This window comes from Rhinolophus sinicus, chromosome 2 (genome assembly GCF_057876585.1).
Source record: "Rhinolophus sinicus isolate RSI-liver-muscle chromosome 2, RSI-T2T, whole genome shotgun sequence".
NCBI classification, from domain to species: Eukaryota; Metazoa; Chordata; class Mammalia; order Chiroptera; family Rhinolophidae; genus Rhinolophus; species Rhinolophus sinicus.
In genome coordinates this window covers 64,544,527-64,569,641 of record NC_142502.1, presented here as the reverse complement: position 1 = coordinate 64,569,641, position 25,115 = coordinate 64,544,527, and the positions used below count along the sequence as shown (strand labels likewise).

The window sequence follows — 25,115 nt, the reverse complement described above, 5'->3', positions numbered from 1 at the left end:
TGTAAGTGGATTAAATGTTCCAATCAAAAGATAGGGTGGCTCAATAAAGAAGAAAACAAAACCCTTACATCCGGTGCCAGATGTAAGGGTCTTGTTTTCTTCTTTATTCACTCAAGAGACTCACTTGAGATCAAAAGATACACAGAGACTAAAAGTACAGGGATGGAAAGAGATATTACATGAAAATGGAAATAAAAAGAAAAAAAGCTGGGGTAGCAATACTTACATCAGACAAAATAGACTTTAAAACAAAGACTATAACAAAAGACATAAAAGGACCCAGTAATCCCACTTCTGGGTATTTATTCGAAGAAATCCAAAATGCTACTTTAAGGTGACATGTTCACCCACATGTTCATTGTAGCATTGTTTACAATGGCCAAGATGAGGAGGCAGCCTGGGTGTCCATTGATGGAAGAATGGATAAAGAGGAGATGGTACATATATACAATGGAATATGGCTCAGTCAGGGAAAGGAATGGGTTCTTGCCATCTGCAGCAGTGGCTTTTCCATACAAGCAGCATAGATCACAGCATAGATGGACCTAAAGGGTATCATAGTGAGTGGAGTATGTCAGACAGAGAAAGATAGATGCAATATGATTTCACTTATATATGGAATCTAAAGAACAAAATAAACAATCAAATGAAACAGAAACAAACTCATAGATACAGAGAACATTTTGATGGTTGCCAGATGTGAGGGAGTTAGGAGGTAGGTGAAAAAGAGGAAATGACTAAGAAGTACAAATTTGTTGTTACACAGTAGTCATGGGGATATAGGGCATAGCATAAGGAATATAGTCAATAATATTGTAATAACTACGTGTGGTGTCAGATGGGTACTAGATTTATTGGAATGACAAATGGGAGGAGATTGGGTAGGGTAAAAATGGTGAAGGCACTAAGAAGTCCAAATTTGTAATTACAAAATAGTCATGGGGATGTAAATAAAGTAAAACATAGGGAATATAGCCAATAATATGGTAATAACTATGTATAGTGCTAGGTGGGTACTAAACTAGTCAGAATCACTTTTAAATTATATAAATGTGTAACCAGTATGCTGTACACCTGAAATTAATATAAAATCATACTGAATGTCAAAATAAATAAATAAATAAATGTTTAAAAAAAAAAGAAAAGATAAGATGTCATAGGCCTTGAAAAGGGACTCTTATTATGAAGATAATTATTATTATTTCTGTACATGATGTCTTTATTTTTTACTATTATTTATACTATTCAAAATCCCTACTGTAATGGGTTAATTAAACAGGATTTACATGCCTGGTGAAAAATAAATAAATACAAATTAAGAGATTAGAAAAAAGTTGAGGGGGAATAATATATTCAAGTTTCCAGGTATAAAACAAGAAAGTCATGAGAATGTAATGTACAGCATAGGGAATATAGTCAATAATATTGAGATAGCATGGTGGAGTTTCAGATGGTTGCTGCACTTACCATGGTGATCACTTCTTTAGGTATTATATAGCCCTGAAACTAATATAATATTGTATGTTAGCTATATTTTAATAAAAATCTTTAAAAATTTAGAAAATAAAGAATGGTTCCCCAAAAGCAATAACCAAGTTAAAAAGAAATATGAAAGATACATTCACTGGAACAGATGATGTTGGAAAGAGCATCCCTGGCAGAGAGACTGGTAAGCAAAGGCCCAAAAGGATGAAACTGCATGGAACTTTTCAGAATGACAAATGGTTCAGGTTGGCCAGAGGAGAGGAGGCTGGAGAAGTAAGCAAGGGCCATATCCTCCAGGACTTCGTAAGCCTGTTAAGGCATGAGGCTTTCATTCATCTTGAAGGCAAAGGAGGGCCATGGAAAGGTTTTAAAAAGGGAAATGTCATTATCAGACGTGTGTTTTAAAAATAGGATTCTGTCTCTTACACACTGTGGATGGCAGTTGTAAGTTGATGAAACTTTTATGGAGGGGCAATGTCAGGCAAAACTGTGAAAGACTTTTAAAGGGCCAAAAAAAAAAAAGCTTACTTATTGTTCAGTCTAATGTTCCCTCTGGGTTGTCGTCCCCATCTTCATTGCCTAAGCTATTTTACAACTCTGCAAGTTGTAGAAAATTTACACTAAGGAAAATTATTTTTGTGCATTGAAATGACAATTAGTTGTATTCAATGGAACATTATTTATTATTGACCTGTTTTTCTTCTATTTGTAAATTCAGTTCTGCATTCGTCATTTGCCCATATATGTATGGTGCTTTGACCTGATTGTGACATCTTATTTATTCTTCATTGATTAAGGAATTTAATAAAATCTCTGGCACGTGTTCATTTTATATCTATGTAAGTGTCATTATTATACCCTTCTTTTTTAAAAGTGTAAAGATACTAACAATAGTTTAGAAGTGTCTATCAAAATTACAAAAGCATATTCCCTTTGACCCAGAAACTTCACTTCCAGGAATTTATCCTACAGATATGTTTTTAAATGTGCAAAATGGCATATTAACAATAGTCTTTACAACAAGATTAAAAACAATTTAAATATTCAGCAGTAGGAGCCTTGCTACAGCCTTCCAATGAAACACTGATACGCTCGTAAAAAAGAATGACGAAGTTCTTCATGTATTGATAAGGACAGATTGCCAAGACACTTAGTGAAACTTAAAGAAGCAAGAAGCAGGGCTTGTTTATAATATGCTACGGTTATGTACATGTACAGTCATGTAAGGGAGGTACATGGTTTTGCTTGTATATGCTGGTGTATCCTGGTAGGATACATAAGAAACTGAGAACTCTGATAGCCCCTGGGGGACAGAGGTGGGAGGGAATATTTCAATATGGAAAACCTCTTTGTAGTTTGGCCATTCCATATAGGGTGGAGGTGTGAGCAAGGAGTGGAAAGAATCACAAAATGACTTCCTATTTTCTGGCCCCTGGAGGAGTATAAATAATGATGGTGGTGCCAACTGTGAGGTAGAGAATACAAGGGCAGAGATTAAGAGGGACTATGCAGATGGAAATTTCTACAGTTAGTTGGATAGATGGACCAGAGCTCAGGAGAGAAATCTTGTTCTGAATCTAGCGAAATAGGCAGCCCTGGAGGAAATGACCTGTGCTTGAACCTGAAGGGACTGAGCTGTCCTGGAGCTTTGCATTGGCCCCATCACCCTCTCTACTGCTTACTGGGCTCCCTGCCGTGATACCTCTCTAGGATGTCAACTGCTTCACAACTCCACTGGAATAATCTGTTTTTTATAGAGTACATTGTAAAATATTTACATATGATATACTTGAGATTTGATTCAAAATAATGCATAGGGGTGAAGAGAAGTAGGTGCAGGTATTGAAGACAGCTTGAGACAGCTTGATAACTACTGAATCTGAGTGGTGGGTTTATTATAATATTCTCTCTACTTTTATATATATGATTGAAATTTCTCTATATGTAGTGGTTGTTGTTTTTTGTTTGTTTGTTTTTTAATGTGTGTGTTTTTTTAAATACCAATGCCCAGGCCTCACCCAAAGAAATTAAATAAATCAAAATTTCTGTGGGTCGGACCTAGGAAACAACATTGCTTAAAACCTCACAAGGTAATTGTCCAGGATTGCGAATTGCTCTATTAGTCAAGCTCTGGTTATCATTGTATCATTGTATCATTGCCCCCACACTCTCCCTACACCCATCTTTACTTCTTACACACTCATTTGCTTCTGAGCCTGTCCACACATCTTGCTGTCTTTGAATCTCGCCTCCTTCAGTGGTTCACTCTGGGTCCTAGCAAGGAAAGTGGCAAATGGAAATAGAGAAAAGACCAGATACAACAGAATTGTGAATCCCCAAGGGTTCACTAACTTGAATCCCATGCTGTCTGTAAACAGAACTCAATGCCAAGAGGCAAGTTTCTCTGTGCCTCTCTGTGCTCTGAAGACCAGCAACTGGACTTCCTCCAACCAGCTCCATCTCAACCACAGCATTGTAATATGTGCACCTGGGAGCTCAAGCCCAGGCTCAGGAAGCTATAGGTGGGTGCTCGCCCGCTTCCAGTTTATCCCCATCAGGAGGGCAACCATGTGTGTCTCAGAAGGAAGCCAGCTTCGGGTTTGCAATCCAATTCCACCCCTTGTGGTGAGATTCAGGAAAGTTAGCTTGCTGGTCTGATCTGAGTCTAGTTCCTTCATCAGTAAAAGAGAAGGAAACAAACTTTATAAGATCGTGGAGCAACTGAAAAGAAACTACTATTTAAATTACCTGAGACAATACCAAGCACTTGTAGGATCTCAGGAATTATTAGTTCCTCTCCCTTTCCTGCCCCTTTGTTCATGTGCCACTGTGAGGTAGTTCCAGTTCTGAGGACTTTCTAGCAAGGAAGGGGATAGAAAGGTCTTACCAGATCCTAGACTAAATCCAATCTTTGGGCCAGCCTCTAAGAAGTCCATAACTCCTGGGTGACTCTTATGTGACCTCTCTGTAGTGATCCTAAGCTACTGACACTAACTCTTCCCTTTTTCTAGGTTGATCTTCTATATCTGCAACTCTGGGAAAGATCCACCCTCTGGAAGTAGATAACGTGGTAAATACTTTGCCAAACATTTTAGCAACAGTCAATTTCATATCAGAAAAAAAAAAGAACTCATTAAAGGAGGTGGCCAGAGAACATAGGAAGTCTCATTTCCACACAGTAAATACCCACCCCTGAAACCACTATGCCTAGATCACAAGTCCCAGATACACAGCCAAGCTCGCAGGGCCCCTGCCAAGTGTTCAGAATCACACATTATATTGCACTGGTTTTGTACACTCACCCTTGAGTTCCCAGATTAATAATGGGATTATTACTGCATCTGCTCCTTGGTCTCCAGTGCTCTCAGTCAGAAAACTAGTTTCCTAACTTCTTCTGGAGCAGGGAGCAAGGACAGGCAGAACAGGTAACCCACACACACCCTGCTGGACACTGCTCCACCGTGGCCTTGTTCCTTGCCCTTCTGAGGCAGGAGGCTGGAGTGTAGTCTTCCTCCCTCTCTATAATAGGCTCCTTTCTCTTTCTCACCCACAAAATATGCCTGGCAGCTCTGGTGATCACAATTGCGAAGAAAGAAGCAAAGTAACCTCCCTTCCCCCCAACTTAGCTGCCCACAGACCCTGAGACCCACATCAGCTCATGGCAGTGTTTGCCCTGTTAGAATCACAATGGGGCCTTCCTGTGCAGTGATGCACATTGCACCTTGCCCAAAAGAGGGATGCAGAGAGGAGAACAAGTGCTCAGCAGTCGTAAGTTCGGGCATGAGGCTATATCCACAAGGAGGACATTAGGCTCCTTTGTCTAATTTGCATAAAGGCATTGTATGAGCTATTACAGCTCTAAATGACAAGGTATAAATTCTAAATTCTCAAGGAATGCAGCCAGAAGAGTTCGACCTGTTTTAAAAGAGTTTCATAATGCTAGTTCCTATCTCCACCAGTAATGCCAACTTACTTCTTCATCAATCTGTATATCAATTCAGAATCCAGTGGCTTCATGTACTGTAGACAGAAGGTGGGACTTAAAATCAGCTGGACTGGGTTTGGTCCCTGGATCTTTACCTTCATTCATTCATTCAATAACTATTTATTGAAGACTTCTTCCATGCCAGGGATAGTTATGAGCGCTGGAAGGATGCAATAGTGAGTAAAATAGATAAGAACCTCAGCCTTCATGGCACTTACACTCTAGTGAAGGAAGACAGACTATAAATAAGCAAAATTAATATGTGAAGTATATGGCGTGTTAGATGGTAGGAAGTTGTGGAGAAACTAAATATGGAAATGGGATAGAGTGATCTGGGGAAATGGCAACTGTAAACTGGTGGTCAGGCAGTCAGGGAGTGGGCCATGCCCATAAATGGGGAAGAAGCATTCCAGGCGGAAGGAATAGCAAGGATAAAGGCACTGAGGCAAGAGCATGCCAGGCTTGTTTGGGAGGCAGCCAGGAGGTCAATGTGGGTGGAGCAGAGTGAGTGAGGGCTAACAACAGTGGAAGGTGCATTCTAACTATGAGATCATGAATAGCCACTTAGCCTTCTAAATCCCTAGTTTCCTCCTCTGTAAAGGGGGACCAGTAATGCCATTTCATAGAAAGGTGATAAAGCACCAGAATATACAAGGGATAACTGTGTAAACCAGGGGTGTCAAAACTGCAGCCTGCGGGCCAACTGCGGCCCGCAATCCATTGTTAATTGGCCCGCAGCAAATTCCAAAACTATATTAAGTTTACTTAAATAAACCAGGTGAGGCAATACATACTTTACCTCGAGTGAGTGGCCCGGCTGTTTGTGTATTTTACTGCATATGACCCTTGGTAAAAAATGTTGAAAAAAGTTTGGACACCCCTGGTGTAAACAGTAGAAATAGTAAGGTATTGTGTAATTGAGACATCCATCCTTTTCCCTGCCCTTCCTGCTGCCATCTTTGTTCTTCTTTCTCTGTCTCACTACCCAGACATAAGTACCACACAAAATGGAAGTGCACCCTCCCAAATCCTCCCCAAATGAGGTCTGGACACACTCCCCATCATATCCTGATTTGGCTGCACGTGAGGTCTTTTATACCCAGTGGTTGCCCAATTTTAGAGAAAGAAGGAAGGAAATGCCCACCAAACACACTTAGCCACCCAAGAGCCACTACATCTCTGCACAGTGCCTGGCACAGAGGAAATGCTCAATAAATGCCAAGTGAATTGGATTAAATTGAAACAGGGTTTAAGGCACAGGTGAGAAGACAAAATAACAACACAAGTGACCACAAAATAGAGGCCAAGAACTGGGAGATCAACACAGACACTCGTAGTTAAGGTGAAATTTGCAGCTAAAACTGTAAAATGTAGGTCTATAAGAGAAATGCTGATTGCCCTTGTCTGGCATTTCAAGCTATACCTTAAGGCCAGATGGTCACCAGTGCATCTGCTCTCTGTTATGAGGACACAGCACTGCTGAGGTTAAGTAGACGCACAAGGGAATTGGGGAGAGTAGAAATGGGGAAAATCTCAGAAAATCGAGGCTTACAGTCACATTATCCATGGGATCAATCCACATTTGTTGGCTTATCCCACAGGAAGGCTGGTTCCAGCATTTGACATACAAATGGCCCAGTTTCCCACTCGTGGTGGGGCAATGGCTGAACTAGACCAGAGAGTTCAGCCAAGAGAGTTATGGTAATGCCCAGGGGTAATCAAACTGAATTCAATTGAGGAGAGTGAAGAGTCAAACCTCAGAGCAGCCAAATACAAACACGAAGACCATAGGTACAATTAGAGCAGGAGTGAGGAACCAAGAGCTCAAATTTAGCAAAGAGAAGACAAGAGAGTCTGACTCCAAGCAACGAGAGGCCCAAGCAGTCACCTCAAAGAATTTTGGGGCATACTTAGATCCACAGAGTGCAGGTAAGTCACCCTGGTTTAAAGGTCGAGAGAGAGTCCACACCAATTTAGAAAACAGGCATCCTTCGAACCTTCCTCACTGCTTGTTTAGTGATACTTAGCGAGTCTAAGTCACATTTACCCATATTGCCCATGTTTTCATTTTTATCAAATAATAATACTATCAATTCCTTGCCAAGTCCTTTATATTTGCATGGGACTTCGTATATTCACACCTGTTCGACATGCACCACTACATTGTCGGTGAGCCCAACAGGCAAAAGTATTCCCATTACACAGATGTGAAAACAGATCCCAGTCACACAAGTCTGAGGTGGAATTGACTGGAGTCTGGACTTCCAGAGCCACATCTAACTCAGTGTGGGACTGGGGCTTAGAAATCCTGGACAACTTCACGCTTAACGTATTACCAGCAAACAGAAATCAAAACAATGACTTCATTTTTCATGTGTCAGCATTTTGATGGTGCTTTTGGCAGATGCTAGTTATGCTCACATAAGGCTGACCTCTGATCAGCATCTGAAGTGCCAATATATCTATAATGACTAACAAGGGTCACATGTCCCCTTTACCCCCACTTACTCCCATTCAAATACACAATGAGGCCGACATCCCATTTGAAACATAGAAGACGGTCATCTTTGTGGTAAGGCCTAAGTCAAGAACCAATGAAGACAGGCGACGAGGGTTCCAACCAAAGGACCAAAATTTTCTCCCTGAACAATATCCCATTAGTATAGAAAAAGAAGGTTGTTCTTCCTTTCACTGAAGAGAAAAATATACAAACACAGAAACATAAGCGTAAGCACACATGCTCCATAAAAAATCCAGCCACCACTACCAAAATACACATTCCAATTCAATTTGTGCTTTTGGTGCTTTCTTCCCATCAACATTGCTTTATTACTCATTAGATTTCATTTTGCCTCCACTAAGGTGTTGAGAATTTGGGAAAGAAACAGTATGATTTCACTCAAGCTCCAGCCCCACTCAAAAGATGATTCTGGTGCATTCATTGGGTTCGGTCGTTTGAGACAAAACCACTTCAATACATCTATGTGGTGGTATCTGAAGCATAGGTTCCTCCACCCGCCTTCCTCCTAAGTCTGTTTGGAAGACAATCCAAACATTGTCTTTAAACACTGCAAGGCCCTGAAAAGGTCAGCTTTGGTAGATCCAACAAATTCTTGACTTGAGGAAGGCCAGTAGAGAATGCTGTACCATTTCAAAGAACACGGTCTCTGGACGACGACCAGATCCCTCTCTCTCTCCAAATGGTTTTTACAAGCACCTTGAATGTATACGTTTAACACAAATTATTTGGTACTTAATAAAGTCCTGGCACATTTAGATTTTCACAGCACATTTTTGTCTTTATAAGGATTTTAATAACTTTTTCTGTGATATGAGTCCCGAGTACCTCTGGGTAAGCGGAGCTGGCATGGGACCGGTACGTGCTTGATGTCCAAAGTTAACAGCTATTGGAAATTTTTATTTACTTTCTTCTTCTGTTTGAGTGTGCTTAATACTATTAAAGTTCTGTCTGGCAGCAGAAAAGGGTATAAAAGTGGCCACTTAAGTAAAGCAATTTGGCCATTTGTGACAACAGCTGCCTGATATTGCATTTTATTTAATTGGAAAAGGATGCAGGAAGTCTGTGGAGCATTAAAGAAACTCAGAATTTGGAGATCATAGGAATTTTCTCCTCTATTTTCATCTAATAAAATTACCATTATTAAGTAATTTATTGAGTGTCAACAACATACTAGACACTTTTTAAATTATTTGAAAATGGACTGATTAAGGAAAAATCATTTAAACTCTTTTGGAAGGGCACTCCATGGATTTGAAGAGATATGGACCTTGCAGAGTATATGTTCAGCTGACAGGGTGACACTGTCATTATGACATCCCGTAAAAGCTGCGGAGTAAAAGCCAAGACTCTGATCAGGAACATAAGACCCTGCCTCCACCGTTTGGCCCTGGCTGGCTCCAAACTCTCCTCCACTTGGTTTTCCAAACCGCAGCAAACCTTCTGCTCCTCCCCAGGGCTCAGTACCCTCTCATTTCACGAGCTTTGGCACCCGCACTTCTCCCTGCTTAACACACCGTCCCCAGCTGGTCTGCGCAGTGAATTTCTTATCCCTTAAAATGCAAGCATCAGATCCAACAATTCCACTTCTGAGTATATACCCAAAAGAACAGGGTTTGGAAGAGACATATGGACAACTATGTTCATACTAGCACTATTGACAATAACCAAAGAGTGGAAGCAATCCAAGTGTCCGCCCACTGATGACTGCTTAAACAAACTGTAATGTGTAAATACAATGGAATCGTATGCAGGCTTAAAAAGGAAGGAAATTTTGCATGCTATAACATGGATAAACCTTGAGGACATAACGCTAAGTAAAATAAGCCAAATACAAAAAGACAAATACTGTATGATTCCACTTCTGTTAGGTACCTAGAGTAGTCAAATTCATTGAGACAGAAAATAGAGTGTTGGTTGCCAGGGGCTAGGGTTGGGGGGAAAATGGAAAGGGGAGTTATTGTTTCATGGATACAGAGGTTCTGTTTTGTAAGATGAAAAGAGTTCTGTCGATGGATGGTGGTGATGGTAGCTCAATAATATGAGGGTACTTAGTGCCACTGAACACTTAAAAATGGTTAAGACAGTAAATTTTATGTTATGTGTATTTTACCACAATTTTTAAATGTTTCTAATTAGAAAGTTAAAAAATAATATATTTTTTAAAAAATCTCAAGCATGAACATCTCTGTGAAAACTTTACCCACCTCCCAGCACCAACAGAATTAGTCCTTCCTTACTCAGACCGTCTGTTGCACCTAATACCTGATTAAAATTACTTGTCTTGATGCCATTCTCCCTTCCAGACTGAGAGCTCCTTCAAAATCAAGACCATGTCATTTTCTTCTTTATCCTATTGGTTGTCATGAGGACAGTACACAATTAATCTGACATCTCCTTCCTGGTGCATGTTGGATGGCACTTCCCTATTGTTAATCTCTTTGGCCCATGATTCAATGTGCATTTGCCATGGACTCTTTCCCCTCTGCCAGATAATGGCCCCTCCATCATTATGGGTCCCTGATGGGGACTAGAGAACTCAGAGTGACCCTCAGTGCACGTATAGTGGGAGCAAGAAATAAACCTTTGTTGCTTTAGGCCACTGAGATTTTAGAATTTTTGTTACTACAGCTTAGCCTTACTGATCCTGACTGGAACATCCCTGGTGCTTAGGACAGTGCCTGCAATATGGCAATTACTTGAAAAAAAATGTCTTTAAAATAAGTAACTGATGGAATTAGTAAATTAACAAGTAATAAACTATCCCTACAAAATAAAATCAAATATAGAGAACTTAAATTGAATGTACAGCAGTATTCTGATGAAACCACTTGGTTTTTAAAGATTAATTCATTTACACTTAGTTTGTAATTTGAGAACACGCTGGCAACCAAGACAACATGACGATGAATCTGCAATTCTATCTCCAGCCCTTTATATCATTACATCATAATAATCATAATAGTAATGGCAGCTACCATGCCTTGAGTTCTTGCAGTGTTAGAGATTTGCTACGAGCTTTACATGTGTCATTTTATTTAATAATTGCAACAATTTTACAAATTGCAAAACTGAGAACTAGAAAAGTTAACTAACTTCCCTGAGGCCACACAGTTAGGAATTGGCAGAAAGGATTTAAACCAGATCTATCACTTCTAAAGGCTGTGCTTGTATCTACAGCCCAGGAGGTTCTGTTTTTCCAAAGTCCAGGAAAGTTCTTCTTTAGGCTTATAAATGAGATAAGAACAAGTGAAATCAGCAACAAGAAAACATCGTTAATCCACCTGGTTGGCAAAAATAAAAAAGAGTGATATCATCCAGTGCTGGCAAGATTGTCAAAAACAGACATAGTTACACTGTGGATAGACATGCGAAATGCAATCGTGTTTATGGAAAGTAAACTGGAAATATCTATTAAAATTCAATACCCTTTTGCCCAGAAATTCCACTTTGGAGAATCTTACGCTATAAAAAAATAAGGACACCAATATGTGCAGATGTATGTACAAGGATATTTTTAGTTTCAGAAGTCTGGAGGGGAAACTAAACGTCTGTTCGTAAGGAAATGAGTGCATCAAGTTCAATAAGTCCATACAATGGTATGTACCCAACTGTTGAACAGAGTGAATGAGTTCCATGTCCGCATTGCTCAGAGATGTCCAGGAGGCATGATTAAGCAAAAGCAAGTTTCATAAAATGTTTATAGTATAATTCATTTTTGTAAAAAACAAACTAAAAGAGATCAACAGAAAAACAACAAATGTGTATATATGTTTATATGGGATGTGGAAGGATATGTACCAGCTTTTGATTGAAGAGAGAATGAGGAAATATTTTTTTACTTTTTCTTTATGCAGATTTATAGTGTTTACCTTGGTTTTGAGATCTAAAAAGTTAATCAAGATTTTTTAAAAAATATATGGATGGCATTATTTTTTTTAGATCTCAAAAATGTGTGAAACACTGTAAATCTTCAAAAAGAAAAGGCTATTGGTCACTCCTTTTTATTCCTCTCCTCACACAACTGACGTTGAGTGACTGGCCCAAATTCTCTCTCTGCGCTATCACTCTAGGTCCCCAGTATTAGATCAACTTTCTGACCAAGAAATTCACCTCTCAGTCAGTACAACTGGAACTAGTGCCCACTTTCCTACACCTGCCTCAATTCCTTGAAACTAGACCCTGCTCTCCTTTACCTTGGATCTCCCAGAATAGGCCATCAGGCCATTGGTTGACACCCCCTAACCTTGGCACAATCAAACATACTGCAGCATTCTGATGAAACAACTTTGTTTTTAAAGATGAAGCATTAAGGATCCTTCCAACCTTTCAGTGGCTTGAAGTAAGGCAGATAACAAATACGTAAGTATCCTCTTAAAATGCCAATATCCTAGGTTATAAGAAAGTCAAGCACTCATCCATTAACATAAATGAGAACAAATCTGATGGACCGAATCCTAGAAAAGATAAACTGCACAGGGAGTGAATTTTGTTTTGGAAGGGGTGGGAGTGGGGGCGATGATAGTAATAGTTTTAGAGCCCAGTGTCCTTTCTGGAGCGGGGCCAGGTTAGGGACAGGGTGAAGGCACATGAGCAGACTGTCTGCCAAGCAGACTAAGGAGAGGACCAGAAGAATGAGGATGTTGAACAAATTTTATCTATTAAAAAAAAAAAAAATAGGCCTGGTTGGTTCCATGTTCCAGAAAGGGACGTAACTTCTCTTCCTCTGCCCTGCACCAAAGAACTCTAATCCAGAAATCAGGCTACTACTGTGAGCCACACACCATGTTATGAGTTTAATAAGCCCTTGTGAAAATATTTCTTGACTCACAAACTTTAGGAATATGTATGCACGTAAATGAATAAATAAGTGAGTTACCTTAAGAATATGGTCACCATATTTTCATTAATAATCTATTGGAAAAGGTAGGAGCATCTGTTCAATGGAAGACTGAATGCAGTTAATGAGTTGTGAGCTAAAGAATAATTTGGGAAGAAATACCAAGGGATACCACCCTCTGTACTAGTTTCCTAAAGCTGATCCAACACATGACTATAAACGTGGTAGCTTAAAATGACAAAAATTTATTGCCTCACAATTTTGGAGACCAGAAGTCTGAAATGAAGGTGTCAACAGGGCCACAACACCCTCTGAAGGCTCTAAGAAAGAATTCTTCCTTGTCTTGTCCAGCTTCCGGTGGCAATCTTCGGTGTTTTTTGGCTTGTACCGTGTTTCTCCGAAAATAAGACCTAGCTGGACAATCAGTTCTAATGCATCTTTTGGAGCAAAAATTAGTATAAGACTTGGTCTTATTTTATTATAAGACTGGGTCATAATATAATGTAATATGATATGATATGATATGATATGATATGATATGATATGATATGATATGATATAATATAATATAATATAATATAATATAATATAATATAATATAATATAATACCGGGTCTTATATTAATTTTTGCTCCAAAAGACGCATTAGAACTCATTGTCCGGCTAGGTCTTATTTTCAGGGAACACAATAGCTGCCTCACTGCATTCGCTGCCTCTGTCTTCACATGGTGTCTTTTCTGTGTCTCTCCTCTGTCTATATCTCCCTCTTCTTTCTTCTATAAGACAACAATTATTGGATTTAGGGAGCACCCTAAGTCCAGGATGATTTTGTCTCAAGATCCTTAACTATTAGGTTGGTGCAAAAGTAATTGCGGTTTAAAAGGTTAAAAATAATTGCAAAAACCAGAATTACTTTTACACCAACCCAATAATTTCATCCACCAAGATCCTATTTCAAAATAAAGTCATATTCTGAGTTTCCAGATAGACACAAATTTTTAGAGAGACACTATTTAACTGATTATACCCTCCAAATGTGAAGCCAATAAATGTGAATACAAAAATGAGATGCGTCATCTGCCAGAGTATCCCATTAATACCGCTGAGAATGAGATGCTTCCCATATCTCATATAGAGAGAAGAATATCTTCTAAATCTCAGCAAGAAACCACAATGTACACTGTATAATATCAATTATTTAAATAATTTAGACTTGTATAAACAGAAAGACGGGGTGTTGAAGGAGACCAGAGAATAGAGATGCTGCAAACCTCATGGTATTTTTGATACCATTCTAAAAAGAGAATGTTCTGATTACAATGACCATTGTTAGTTACCTAGATCAGAATTTCTCAAACTGATTTTCATGAAAATCTAACTCTATGGGATGTTAATACATTAACATTGGAGAGAGAGAGAGAGTTTTGTGCTCAACACTCACCAAATTGCATTTGTAAGGAGCAAAACCAATACCTCTCCTTGTCCCATGGTGACCTCGCCACAGGGCAGTGGTTTTAGTGAGCTTCCCTAAGCAGCCAGCTGCACTTTATCTCCCCAACCCCAGGTTCTTCCTGCAGCCCTCTATTCCTACAAAATGTGTACACATTCCCTATGTTAACAGACGCTTACCAAGATATGGGAGTTTTCCAAGTGTTTAGTCTCTCTCCATTATTGAGTTGAAATAAGCAACTGTTCTCCTAAGTTAGAGAACATTATTTATCTTAATATAATTAAATTGCAGAGTATACTTGAAATCACACGATGAACTTTTTAAGTGATGTAAAATCCAAAAAGTGGCATTTGACAATGCAGATGTGCTCTGAGCATTCTGAACTTCCACCTCTTTGACAATTCACTAAAGGTAAAAGAGACTTCTATGTAGACCTCATTTAAAAGTTGGAACTGTGGGATTCTTACACATATACACATGCACACTTGCACACATACAGTATACTCCTGGCCCTGTGCCACTCACCTCCTCACTGCCAGGCACATCTGTTTACAAGCAGGAAAGCACAAATGGTACATCAGAACAGAAACCAATGAAACCAGGTTCCAAGAACAGAGCAATAGGAATGGGGCAGGAGTGAAACATGATCAAAACCCCCCATTACTTAATAAAAATCCACTACATTGGGGTGCACCTCTAAATTTCCAAAGAGTATTCTCACCTATCATCACAATTTAGATCATTTTCATCACAGACTCTAAAACAGGCCCCAGCAACTTGAAGCCATCCCCTCAGGCAGAGAAATAGCAGAATGGTTAGTTGGATCAAGTAAGCTGATGCTGGAGTGGGATGTGGTTGTCAGGGCCGGGAGTGGAAGGTGGGGGTAGAGATAGACTTACTAGGTACTAAAGAAATGTCCGTTGGATGGACAGATGGACAAAGGGATAGGGGACTTGAGGAAACAATCCCTAGGAAAAAGAAGGTTGTTTAGATGTTCAAAGACATAATTAAGTGGTTAATAATCTCTGCATTGGACCATGACTTAAACATGTGTACTTTTTATAAAATTAGCATACGTTTAAGCTGTTAATTATTAAAATCATCAGTTAATTGGAACAATATGTTTTCAGTTTCAACAAGTTATTGGGTGTGTGTGGACTCAAGACCTGGATCTATTTGTAAGTATATTTGTATTTCTTAGAAGATGATTAGGATCCCAGATGCCCCCAAATTTCAGAAAGTTGCCTCCAACTGATGCCGCTAAGAATACTTTGGGAGCTATTCCCCTTGCTATGAACTAAGCTAAAAATATTTTTGACCTCACATTAATGTAAATTCAAAAATCAGTGAGGAGGTGGATTCAAGATGGCAGAGTAGATAAACACTGTGCCTGCATTCTTCCAACTAAATTATAGAACAATCAACCTGAAGAACCATCTGAAGTCTGACTGAACAGCCGTTTTATAACTAAGGATGTAAAGAAGAAACCATGTCGAGACTTGTAGGAGGGGCAGAGATACAAAACATGCAGGCCCCAAACCTCTCTGCGGTGGATCAAAAGTGGGAGGGATATCTAGGCCACAGAGGTTTCCCACTGAGGAGCAAGGGACCCCAGCACCATGCTGGGCTTCCTACCCTGGAGTACTGTTGTGGGGAAGAGGAACCCCCACAATATCTGGCTGTGAAAAATTGGGGATTACAACCATCCGGGTGGGAGCAAAGGCTGTGGAAAACCCAGACATTGTCTTAAAGGGCCTTCCACAGACTCACTCACTCACAAGCACTCATCCTGGGCCCTGGCAGAGGGATTGTGAGTTGGGGAGCATTGAGGGCGTACAGGGGGGGCAGACTGAGGTGTGTGGCTTTGAGAGGAGAACTGGAGGACAGTTGCCATTTTCCCTGTGAGGGTTCCTTCTCCCATACATCTGGCAGATGGGCACCATCTTTCCTGTGTTAAGCCCTTCCCCACTGAGGCCAAATCTGAATCTGATTGAACAGGTGAGGTCCACTGGGACCCTGCCCCCCAACTCTACCAACACTGGAAGCACATTCTTGGCTAGCAGCAGCCCCATCCACATTTAACTCTTTCTTGGAAAACTATTGGAGTCTGCAGGCCCAGGCAGAAGGCAACTAGTCTCGCTGTGCTCTGCGACTTTTGCTGAGTAGCTCGACTCAGCACTGGCACCAAACTAGAATCTACGTTAATCTGGTAACCACAACTCTTCCCACTCTAGTGACTCCCTGAGACCCTGCCTCACCCAACTTGCATACTACATGAGGCTTTATCAGTGGCTGAACCTTAAGGGAGCTGGCAGATGTCAGCAGGCCTTGGGGTGTACTGGCTTTTGGCAGAGCTACCCCAGGCCCAGTACTGGGGCAGTTATCCTAGTTTTTCAGCGTGGCCTCTCCTACATGCCTCCAATTTTAGCACAGGTATCAAAGAACTGAAGATTAATTTGTTGCTCCTTCCAGGTAGTCCTTGGCCATTCACAGGCAGTGGCTGACCTGGGCCTGCACCAGAGTCCCTCCCAAGAGTGGCCAGAGACAATATACTTGGAGGTTGGCTTCAGACCACAGCAGAACACTGCCCAATTAGCCCCACAAATGGTATACACAAAGGGCGGCCTCATTAGGCATCAGAGCCTGCTGGGGCATATTCCACTCAGTGGGGTAAGCACCCTGCACAAGATGTGGACATGCCCAAACCCCACAACCAATTAGCTTGAGAGCCAATGCCACCCATTCACATGCCAATAGCAATCAAAGCTAAACTATAACAGGAAGGTACCCACAACCTACCCTAGAGACACTCCTGGAGCACCTGGAGCAGGTGACCAGAGAGACTGTGTTAGGGCCCCACAGGGCACCTACTACATAAGGACACACAGCCAAGACTGGGAGATACAGAAGATGTACCTAATACATAGAAACAAACACAGAGAGGCAGCCAAAATGAGGAAACAAAGAAATATATCCCAGATGAAAGAACAGGAGAAAAATCCAGAAAAAAAATAAACAAAATGGAGGCAAGCAACCTACCAGACACAGACTTTAAAACAATAGTTATAAAAATGCTCAAGGAGCTTAGTTGAGAACTTCAACAAAGAGATAGCAAGCATAAAAAAGGGCATAGAAATCATTAAAAAGAACCAGTCAGAAGTGAAGAATATAATAACTGAAATGAAGAATGCACTAGAAGAAATCACCAGCAGACTAGATGAAACAGAGGTTCGAATCAGAGTTTTGGAAGACAAGGTAACAGAAAATACCCAATCAGAACAGCAAAAAGAAAAAAAGAATCCAAAAAACAAAAATGAGGCTAGTTTAACATCAAGCATAAAAACATTTGCATCATAGGAATGCCAGAAGGCGAAGAATAAAAGCAAGGGATTGAGACTCTTTTTGAAGAAAACTTCCTTAACCTGGTGAAGGAAATAGACATACCAGCCCAGGAAGCACAAAGTCCCAAACAAGATGAACCCAAACAGGCCCACACTAAGACACATTATAATTAACATGCCAAAAGTTAAAGGAAAAGAGAGAATCCTAAAAGTAGCAAGAGAAAGGCAACTAGTAACTTATAAGGAAGCTCCCATAATATTGTCAGTTGATTTCTCAACAGAAACTTTGCAGGTCAGAAGGTATTGGCACAAAATATTCAACATGATGAAAAGCAAGGACCTACAACCAAGACTACTCTATCCAGCTAGGCTATCATCTAAAATTGAAGGACAGATAAAGACCTTCCCAGACAAGAAAAACCTAAAGGAGTTCATCACAACCAAACCAGTATTAGAAGGAATGTTAGAGGGACTTCTCTAAGATAAATAAATAAATAAATAAATAAATAAATAAATAAATAAATAAGACAAAATATATGAATGATGAAATGGCAATAACTACATATCTATCAACAATTACTTTCATTGTAAATGGATTAAATGCTCCACTCAAGCATCTTGTAGGCAGCATATGTAAGGGTCTTTTTTTCTTATCCATTCAGACATAGGAGGGCTGAATGGATAAGAAAACAATACCCTTACATATGCTGCCTACAAGAGATTCACTTCAGATTGAAAGGTACACATAGACAGGAAGTAAAGGGATGGAAAAGTTGTTTCATGAAAATGTAAATGAAAAAAAAAGCTGAGATTGCAATACCTATACTAAACAAAATAGACTTTAAAACAAAGGCCATCACAAGAGACACTAAAAGACCCAGTAATCCCACTTCTGGGTATTTATCCAAAGAAAATCTACTTCAAGGGGACATCTGCATCCATATGTTCATTGCAACATTGTTTACAATGGCCAGGATGTGAAGGCAGCCTGGTGCCAATGGAAGAATAGATTAAGAGGAGGTGGTTCATATATACAATGGAATATTGCTCGGCCATGGAAGGGAATGCGTTCTTCCCATCAGCGGTGACATGAATGGACCTGAAGGATATTGTGCTGGGTTGAGTATCGGACAGAGAAAGACAGGTGCAATGTGATTTTGCTTATATATGGAATCTAAAGAACGTAATAAAAAAACAAACAACAACAAAAAAAAAACAGAAACAAACTCATAGATACAGAAAACATTTTGATAGTTGCCAAATGGGAGGGAGCGTGGGGATATGGGTGAAAAAAGGGAAAGGGATAAAGAACTACAAATTGGTTGTTACAAAGTAGCTATGGGAATGTAAGGTACAGCATAAGGAATATAGTCAATAATAATGTAATAACTATGTAAGGTGTCAGATGGGTACCAAATTTGTTGGAGTGATAGATGTGAGGGGGTTGGGGGACAGGGTAAAAAAGGTGAAGGGATTAAGAAGTACAAATTGGTAGTTACAAAATAGTCATGGGGATGTAAAGCAAAGCATAGGGAATATAGTCAACAATATTGTAATAACTATGTATAGTGTCAGGTGGGTACCAGACTAGTCAGGGGATCACTTCTTCAATTATGTAAATGCCTAACCTCTATGCTGTACAACTGAAATTAATATAAAATAATTTGACTGTCAACGATAATTGAAAAAAATTTTAAAGGGGTAAAAGGTGAAGGGGAATAAGAGGTCCAAATCTTCAGGTATAAAACAAAAAAGTCATGGGGATGTAATGTACAACATAGGGAATATAGTCAATAATACTGTGATAGCATAGTACAGTGTCGGATGGTTGCTGGACTTACCATAGTGATCACTTCTTTAGGTACATAAATGTTGAATAATTATGGTGTACCCCTGAAACGAATATAATATATTATGTTAGCTATATATATATATTTTTTTAATTAGTTTCAGGTGCACAAGACAAAGCAAAACTTAGACGTTTATCATTTATATCCCTCACACTGTGTGAACCCCCCTCCCCCCATCCACTATTCCTCTGTACGTTCCCAAAACCTCTCACCTTCCCCTTATCCCCACCCCCCCGCCCCTCTAGCAACCCTCTGTTTTTCCTCCATGTTTCCAAAACTGTTTCTGATTAGTTCATTCACTTATTCTTTTCTTTAGATTCCGCATATAAGTGAGATCATATGGTATTTGTCTTTCTCTTTCTGACTTATTTCACTTAACATAATGTTCTCTAGGTCCATCCATGTTGTTGCAAATGGTAAGATTTCTTTCTTCTTTATGACTGCGTAATACTCCATTGTATAAATGTACCACAGTTTCTTAATCCAATCATCTACTGATGGGCATTTCGGTTGTTTCCAGGTCTTGGCTATTGTGTATAGTGCTGCAATAAACATAGGAGTGCATAAAGATTTTTGAATTGGAGTTTTGGATTTCTCCGGATAGATACCTAGGAGTGGGATTGCTGGATCATAAGGTAGTTCCATTTTCAGATTTTTGAGATACCTCCAAACTGTTTTCCATAGTGGCTGCACCAATCTGTATTCCCACCAACAGTGCACCAGCGTTCCCTTTTCTCCGCATCCACGCCAGCACTTGTTGTTTGTTGATTTATTGATGATAGCCATCCTGACTGGGGTGAGGTGGTATCTCATTGTGGTTTTTATTTGCATTTCTCTAATGGTTAGTGAGGTTGAACATTTCTTCATATGTCTGTTTGCCATCTGTGTGTCCTTTTTAGAAAAACGTCTCTTCATGTCCTCTGCCCATTTTTTAATTGGGTTGTTTGTTTTTTTGGAGTTGAGTTGAGTGAGTTTTTTATAAATTTGTGATATTAACCCCTTATCAGATATATCATTGGCAAATATCTTTTCCCAATCAGTAGGATCCCTTTTTGTTTTATTGATGGTTTCCTTTGCTGTGAAAAAGCTTTTTAGTTTGATGTAATCCCACATGTTTATTTTTTCTCTTACTTCCCTCGCGCGAGGGGATATATCAGTAAAAATCTTACTCCGGGTAATGTCTGTGAAGTTTCTTCCTATATTTTCTTCTAGGAATTTTATGGTTTCAGATCTTACATTTAAATCTTTAAGCCATTTTGAATTTATTTTTGTATGTGGTGTAAGGAGGTGATCCAGCTTCATCTTTTTGCATGTGTCTGTCCAAGTTTCCCAGCACCATTTATTGAATAGACTGTCTTTACCCCACCGTACATTCTTGCTTCCATTGTCATAGATTAAATGGCCATATAGGCATGGATTTATTTCTGAGTTAGCTATATTTTTAATAAAATTCTTCAAAATATAAAATAAAAGAAATCAAACACACACACACACACACACACACACACACACAAGACACTGAGCACTACATTTCTGTTGTTCGGGTAAATGGCATAACAGATTTCAAGGTCATAAAGCCAAGCCTGGGCATTCGGGTTCCAATTCTGGGTGTGTGATTTAGAGCCGATGACTTTAGCCAACCTGGATCTTAGTCTTCTCACTAGTAGAATACAATGTAATAGATTAGAATGACTTCTTAAATTATATTAAGAAATATTTCTACACAGTAAAAATAAAAACTAATATAATAATCATGTACGTAAAAAACCAAGTTTCACAACTGTATTGGTAGCCCTGTGAACTGGACTCCTCACGAAAAGCCCAGCATTTATAAAATGAGGCCCAGGGTGAAACCAGCTCTGAGGAACAAGGACACATATGTCCATGACTGGCAGTTACAGACGCAGGATTCCAGACAGAGATCTGTTATTTGCAGCTGGGTTTTTTGCAAGTCACAGACACCTAGTCAAGTGGTGACTGAAAGGATGTTCAGATGGGACTCTGGGTCTCAGCTAGGGACAAAGAATGTTATGTGCCCCCCCACCCCATTCTAAAAAGACGTACAGGGTCATCAACGCAGGACTTACTGAGAATGTCCCAAAACATATTCTGCTACCTCAAGCCCATCAAGCTTCAGGCTATAAAAGAAAGAGCTAAAGATTCCTTAAGATTGGTAGAGAGGGTCCCTGTGGAAAGAGATGTCAGAGGTGCTAGGTCCCCCACTCACTCCCCCCAAGAGCGGGCAGTTCCAGCTTCCTCAGAGAGCTTGACGTGAGCCCCTGAAGCCTAGAGCATATACAGGCTGGTGCAGGCAAGAGGGTGGCAGTGCTGCCGCAGAGGGTCAAGGGAGGCCCTCCACGAGAGCAGGCTGACCATAAGGAGGTATGTTTCACAGTACCAGAAGGGACCTTGTGGCAGCTGGAATCAACCCCCTCCAAGAGGTCTATCTGCCTGGGCTAGTGACCCAGAGAAAGGCTCTGTGCAGGGTGCACCACCAGAAGCAGGAGCAGAGGCTGGTACCAGACAAAGAAATAGAGGAAGGTGCCCGTGCGAAGTGTCCAGACGTGCCCCACATCACGTGGGCAGCTGCCACAGCCAGAGGGCACCAACCCAAACTGCAAACAGAGCCAGTCAAGTCAGATTTTTCTGCCCCTGCTGTGTGTGTGTGCGCGACATTGTGTGTGTCCCTTTCACCGAGGGACGGCATAGAGTAAGGAATAGAAGTGGCTGACACCGCAAGGTTCTGAGCCTATAGGCCCAGGCACCAGACACACTGGAGATGCCTGAAGGAGAGATGAAAGCTTTTGTTTAGATCACATTGGACTTTTAAAGATCTTTTAAAGGAAACTATGAATTAGTACCTAAAAGTGACAGCAACAGCTCTGGAATCTGCCCAAAAGATCATTCAGGAGTAGAGAAGGGAGATTTCCAAAGGCACACGTGGAAAAAAAAGTGGTGCAAGAACATAAAATTATTTTGAGACATTTACCCCACCAAACCTAGCTGTTACGTAAATATTTTGCCATATTATCTTCAGAATCTTCTTTTTAATAAATAAATTTTATAGACACAAGTCTCCCTTTCCTGATATTATTTATCTCCCTCCCTCCTGGGGAATAACTTTCATTCTGAAGTTGGTATGTGTCATTCCTGCCTGTATTTTTATATTCTCACTATGTATTTACATATTTGAAAAGAGTATATGATATTTGTTTGACATTTTCGTCATGCTGTCTACAGTTCTTAGTAATTATAATTCTATGCTATAGTTTGGCTTTTTTATTTTAATAACATAACAGAAGTAAAGGTACTTTTAAATTCCCTCTCTACACTTATGTCTCATTGAATGAAATACTGCCTCTCGTGACCTGATAATACAGAGGAGCTCAGCTGTAGCCAGTGGCTGCAATAAATTAAAGGAACCAAAGCAAGGCGGGTACCCTGGGAGAGGAAAAAAACCACAATGCAGATACAGAAGGCATCCAGAAGAGGGCGATATCATCTAATAAAAAGAGTACACGTGCCTGGGTGCCTGCTTTGTATAATTAATTTGGATAATTACCCTTAGGCCTCTAACAGAATTCATAAGTGCTGGAAGGCAACAATCGAAAAACACAAGTCTGATCATGTGAGTTACTTGCCCAGGGTCACGAAGCTAGTTAGTGTTTACTAACTGCGGTCTAGTCCAGCCCGCTGGGAGGTCTTAGCAGCCCTGCAAATGATTCAGCAGACACAAGAAATCAGATTGCTGTAAATCAGATCATGGAGGATATTTATACTTTTTATTGAATTTCTTATGATTCCCTGGTGCCAGTTTTAAGCCATCATCATGTTCAACGGGGCATTTCATTCATTATCAAGATGATATCAGGGTTTGAGGAAAGAATGAGAGATGAAGAATTTGCAAGCTGATAAAATGATCATACTGATGCAGGGGTATTTTTAACCTGCCCCCACCCTCCCCCCAAAAAGAGACTTTATGATCTAATTCTTTACATTTGTTCTAAGCTATGTCGATAACGTTTTGTGTGAAATTTTTAGAATGATATCAAAGGTACATTCATTGGCTACCCAGTTGGGATAGAACTATTAGTCAGGTTAGGATGGTTTAGGCTGAAGTCACCAAGAAAGCCCAACATTGCAGTAAGGAACCTGTAAACAGGGGTCAGCAGGCCCAGAGCCTATTGTTGTAAATAGTTTATTGGAACACAGCCAGGCCCATTTGTTCACATATCATCTGTAGCTGCTTTTGAACAGTTGAGGAGTTGCCACAGAGACACATGATGTCTTCAGTTTGGCCCCTTAGCCTGCAAAGGCTAAAATATGTAGCACCTGTTCCTTCATAGGAAAGGTTTGCTGACCTTTCCTATAAAGCAATGCTGTCCAATTAAACTATCTATGATGATGAAAATATTCTATGTCTACACTGCAATACAGTAGCCACTAACCACATGTGACCACTGAGCACTTGGAAGAAATGTGACTAGGGGTCACCATATTGGGGAGCAAGTGAAGAACAGAATTTTTTATGTTGATTTCAATTCATTTAAATTGAAATAGCCATACCAGTGGCCTCTTGGCTTCCCATGGTGCTGGGATTGTGTTTAGAGGAAGTAATTCACTGACCCCAGCTTTGTAGTGTTAAGGAACTGAGATACTGGGTTTTCTTCTTGATTTCAGCTTCAACCACCCTGTCCTGGCTACTTTCCCACAACTCGCCACTTCCTTCAGCAAGACTGGAACCCAAATGCTCCTCCGAGGAGGAAGCAGGGAAAGCACTACCTGCTATGTAACGTTGTACTTCGTTTCTTTGTCTTACTTTCAGTCCTTTTAATCTGTACCAGTGCATTATTTAGGAATACCGTGGTTGCAGGCAACAGAATGTCTAGCAGTGGCCTAAGTAATCAGAGTTCATTGCTTCACATAAGCAGCAGTCTGGAAGCCGTTCAACAATGCCAGAGCCAGTTTCTCTACAATTCTTTTGAACTTTCTCTCAATTGTAAAATGGTTGCTGACACGTTTAAGGCAAAAATAAGTGGGAAGAGGTATTGCACCCAAGATATCAGGAAAGTAAAGATTTCCCGAGAGACATTCTGGATACAAACCCTTATCTTATTGGTGTCTGGGAATAAGCAGGGCTGGGTCATAGGCCCGCCAGCACTGTAACATAGGCTGAGAAAGCCAGAAACTAGCATTGTCCTAATTGGCTTAGTCAGTAATGGTTGTCACCTAGGGCTGGGCAAACTGGTCCACGAAGGAGAGAAGGGATTTTGGGTAGACAAATAAAGGCGTCTCTCAGTTACGGTGTGGCTTAGGCACCACAGGGGTCCTCTGATGTCGGTTTTCTAGGACTTCAGGAATAGGTAGGCATCTTTGTATCCATTCCTTAGTTTGAAAATGATTTGACTATATGTTGAACATCAGGCATTGATCCAGACATCAGGAAGGGGCAGATGAGGCTGGACATGCTGTCCCAGAAGATGCAGAGTCTGTGTAAAAGCATGAACGGAAGGTTTTGTGAAATAATATACAGATTTATGCCAAATAAGCCACAAATTTACATGTTTAGTCAGGAGTCTCAGTACATTTAACCTGCAAGTACTTCTTAAGTGATCTGGCTTACTATGACATTTTACTGCATATCCA

General features: G+C 40.2%; 1 long non-coding RNA gene across 1 annotated transcript in view; it reads right to left on the bottom strand.

Annotated features, from left to right (window-relative positions):
• Positions 1 to 19,519, bottom strand: part of LOC109453490 (uncharacterized) — a 64,346-nt gene extending 44,827 nt beyond the window's left edge. Inside the window, exon 1 of the long non-coding RNA XR_016020266.1 lies at positions 19,461 to 19,519. This is a non-coding gene — a long non-coding RNA (uncharacterized LOC109453490). The remainder of the gene's footprint in view (positions 1 to 19,460) is intronic.
• Positions 19,520 to 25,115: the final 5,596 nt, after the last annotated feature.